The sequence below is a fragment of the Solanum pennellii genome, chromosome 5 (assembly GCF_001406875.1).
Source record: "Solanum pennellii chromosome 5, SPENNV200".
NCBI classification, from domain to species: Eukaryota; Viridiplantae; Streptophyta; class Magnoliopsida; order Solanales; family Solanaceae; genus Solanum; species Solanum pennellii.
The window spans coordinates 68970160-68975237 of record NC_028641.1 but is presented as its reverse complement, the minus strand read 5'-3'; positions in this window follow the sequence as shown (position 1 = coordinate 68975237).

The following is a 5078-nucleotide window of genomic DNA, read 5'->3' as shown; positions in this document are numbered from 1 at the left end:
GATTTCAGGGTGAGCTAATGCTTCTAGCTTGGACTGGATCTTCTTCCTCATGTCTTGATGCCTTGAAGTTCCGGCATGGACTAGCTTTTGTTTATTTTAGCTTCTTAGAATACTCTTAGTTTAGTAATTTGATCATAGATGTTCTTGTGGTGATGACTTCCAGATTTTGGGGAATAATAGATGTTGAATTTTAGAAGTATTGAATTGGTTTTTATTAATGAGTTTAAGTCTTCCGCATTACTTTCTGTTGATATTAAATTGAAATGTTAAGGTTTAGATTGGTTGGTTCGCTCACATAGGAGGGTAAGTGTGGGTGCCAGTCGCGGCCCGGTTTTGGGTCGTGACATATATATATATATCCAAAGTTGAGAAGTTGAATGAACAGTCATTTTGCCCTTCAATCTAAAATAATTCCTATAATAAAAAATGGGAAAATCAAAACCTCAAAGTTGGATGATTATTTTGTCGTTTGTCCATATACTATAGTTAAATATTATACTAATTAAATAGTAAGTATTAGTTGTAATTCCTTTTTCTTCCTGTTAATATTAATTAAACAATAAGTTAGTTGTAATTTTTTTTCTCTGCATGTTATTTAATTTTCTACTCCTTAAATTTTTAATTTGATAATTAGTTGAATTTCTATTTTAATGCTCCTCATAATGCTTACTTTAATTCTCCATTGGATTACTATTTTATCTCTATATCAAATCGAATGTTATATAATATATGGTTATATAAAATTTAAATTATCACTACAAATTTTCGGATGAATTAAATTATAGATCATTTTTTAATTTTAATTCTAGCAATATCTCAACAGTTTTATTTGTAGATTAGTACATTTTTCAGGTTGATGCATCATTCACTTTAATTATAAGAATAATTAAAACTTTCAGAGTGTTTAATTATTAATGTAGTCTTATTAAATACTAAGCAATGACTACAATAAAATATATAAAGAAAAAACTATTTAAGAATAAATAGTAACATGTAATCACTATATGATAATGGTAAATCACTTAAACTATTTGTCATTGATATGCACTTCAAAACTCAATATAGAATTGAATTTTTAGATTAACATTTGCATCTTTGTCTTCTTAATAAAGCTTTCACTAAATATATACTTTAACACTTTATCATCCCATTATATTTTCTTCATTTACAGAAATCTGATATTTATAATTCACTTATTTTGATGGGATAAAATACAAACAATAGGAGAAATCTATAATTTTGAGTTCACAACAAAAGATATGTTATTAGGAATGTCGTTCTTAGATAAATTATACCCACATATAATAACAAGAACACACTCGTGGCTTACCACACCATGCAAACATAAAGTAGGAGCAAAAAGAGTAAATAACAAACAATGTAAATCCACAGAATGGATCAAAGGAAGTGAAAAAATTACGCAAAAATTGGAAAATATAAGCAAAAATCAAACAACACAATTAGAAATTATTATCTTTGCAATAGATAAAGTTAAAGCAATACAAGACAAGCTAGAATTACTGTACAATGAAAACCCACTACAAGGATGGGAAAAACACAAAACAAAAATAAAAATTGAGTTAATTGATGAAACTAGCATAATAACACAAAAATCCTTAAAATACAATGCTAATGATTTGACAGAATTTAAGATGCATATAAATGAACTACTAAATAATAACTACATACAAGAAAGCAATAGCAAACACACGAGCCCATCATTTATTGTAAACAAACATAGTGAACAAAAACGAGGTAAAAGTAGGATGGTCATAGATTATCGTAATCTAAATGCAAAATAAAAACATATAACTATCCGATACCTAACAAAATATTAAAAATTAGACAATCCAAGGTTATAATTACTTCAGTAAATTTGACTGCAAATCAGGATTTTACCATCTAAAACTAGAAGAAGAATCTAAAGAATTAACAACATTTACTGTACCACAAGGATTTTATGAATGAAATGTTCTACCATTTGGATATAAAAATGCACCAGGTAGATACCAACATTTTATGGACAATTACTTTAATCAATTAGAAAATTGCATTGTCTATATAGATGATATATTGTTATATTCAAAAACACAAGATGAATATGTCAGGTTATTAGAAAAATTTATACACATAATTGAATATTCTGGCATAAGCCTAAGTAAAGAGAAAGCAGAAATTATGAAACCTCAGATTGAATTTCTAGGAATACAAATAGATAAAAATGGGATAAAAAAAATGCAAACCCACATAGTACAGAAAATAATCACCCTTGATGAAAATATAGATACAAAAAAGAAATTACAATCCTTTCTAGGATTAGTAAACCAAGTGAGGGAATACTTACCAAAATTAGCAGAACATTTAAAACCATTACACAAAAAACTTAAGAAAGATGTCGAATATGATTTTGACAATAGAGATAAAGAACATATAAGACATATTAAAAACTTATGCAAAAAACTACCAAAACTATATTTTCCAAATGAAAATAAATTATTTACTTATATTGTTGAAACGGATTCAAGAAATCACAGTTATGGAGGAGTCCTAAAATATAAATATGACAAAGAAAAAATAGAACACCATTGTAGATATTACTCAGGATCCTATACAAAAGCACAATTAAAAAGGGAAATAAATAGAAAAGAATTATTTGCATTATATAAATGTTTATTAGCATTTGAACCATATATTGTTTACAATAAATTTATCGTGAGAACAGACAATACACAGGTAAAATGGTGGATAACCAAAAAGGTACAAGATTAAGTTACAACAAAAGAAATAAGGAGATTAGTATTGAATATATTAAATTTCACATTTACAATTGAAGTGATCAAGACTGACAAAAATCTCATTGCAGATTACCTCTTCAGAGAAAAATAATGTAGATACATTGAAAAAAATACTAGCTACCATGACAACACTTTGTCAGAAAATAGAGAAAATAGAAAGCGAAGTACAGATGCTAAAAAAGACAGCTAATAGTCAGCAGCATGACTCTAAACATGCGGAGCTAGAAGGTGACGTTGGGAAACCCCTTAAAACCCATAACAAAATGTTAAATACAGCTGCAGGTAGCACATCAACAGGAGGATCAACTACAAAAAAAGAAGATGGTAAGACAAAATATACAAATACCAATATGAATAAACTATTCTCCAAACCATACCTTCCAGAATACACCCAAAAAGATGTATTTGTTCCCCCACAAGTAAATACCTACAAAACAAGTTTGGATTCACACAAAAATATATATAACCATATCACCAGGATGTATATAGAAAATATACACAAAATCCAAACCTTTTTGAATCTAAACCCCAGAGCTAAAAATACCCAAAATCAAAATGAAAATTATATAACCCAACACTTAAAAGGATATAATAAACTCATAGCACAACCATGTACCAATTCAAATCTAGTAGCAACTTGCTACAATTATGGACTTTACAGTATACACGATAACATGTGAAGAAATAGCTAAGATACCAGAACTATACAAAGCATTTCTACATTACAAAATAATAACTAAAGGAACTTTATTTTATATAAAGTTTTATTCAGCAACTGCGGAAATATTATACGACGAAATCAAACCTATAATACAAGTTTTCAAGATAGGTTTGACCAAAGAAATGATTATCCCGGAGAAAATAGAAATACAAGAAGAAATACAAAGGGTAAATATCCCAGAATTCTATGCAAATAAAAGAATTATTGGGATAACTACCATTTGAATGAATTATCGAATAATTATCTAAACAGAAATGCAATTTGAAACTACTACAATCGAGACCAGACGATGATATATTCCAATTGCAGAGAACTAAAAACAGCAGATATGGAAGAACTACACCAATGGATACTAAGCCTGCTGAAACCAGAGCAGCCACCTAGCACAAGAGCTATCAAAAAAAAAAAATTTATTTCACAAAATATGATGACTAGATACTGTAAATTAGTAGGCCAAAAATACCCAGATCACCTATGCACAAAATGTGACAGAGAAGACAACTACATCCCTGAAGTACAGCTGGAATAATAAAAGCAGAAACAGCCAATAACTAGAAGACAAAGAAATAAACAGTAGTATGTCATGCCATATGTAAAAGTAAAGGCCATTATGTAAAGTTGTAAAGTTATGAATAGTAGTATGTCAGGCCATATGTAAAAATAAAGGCCATTATGCAAAGTTGTAAAGTTATGAATAGTAGTATGTCAGGCAATATGTAAAAGAAAAGGCTATTATGTAAAGTATTTTGTATATATAGGGGACTTCCCCTCATCAATAAAGGCAGGGACTTTACCGCATCCTCTCTTCTCTCTCTTAATTCTACAAACACCCCTATTTGGTTGTTTAAAAGTGCAAGTCAATAATTTCTAGGTCTAATTTTTATTCATTATGTGTTTTAATACTATACACCTTGACTATCTCCTCATTAATCTTCCACACTCATATAATCTTTTCCACATTCTCAAGAAATTAATGTCATATTTAAAACACTCTTTGATTTTTCTTAATCATATCCTAAAAATGGTGTCATTTTATACATTATGAAGAGACTTTTGCTCACTTGGAAGAAACAAAAAAAAATCCATCTCTAACTGTCACTATATTTCTGTTGGTTTTATCTTTCAGTAGTATTAATTTTAACTTCATTTTATAACACTAAGCACTTTATTACTCACATATTCTTTTGTCGCTTACAGAAACAAAATATATAGTGTACAAATTCTTACTACTCCTAATCGAGCTTGCAATGAGAGAAGGCATGTTGGAATCTTCAAGGAGACTGAAATCAATATTTTGATGATCGATGTGGAATGGTAACAACTTAATTAGTAAATGCGATCATTTTTATATTTATAAAGTTAGGCTTATATAAATTTTACGTAATAGTAGGGATCAAACGTGCAACGCACGTTTCCAAGACTAGTATTATTATAAGTGGGAAGCTCCAAAGTGAAAAGTTGAATAACCATTTTGTCCCTCTACTAAATTAAAACTTTCATAATTTTCATACATACATACATACATACATACATACATACATACATACATACATACATACATA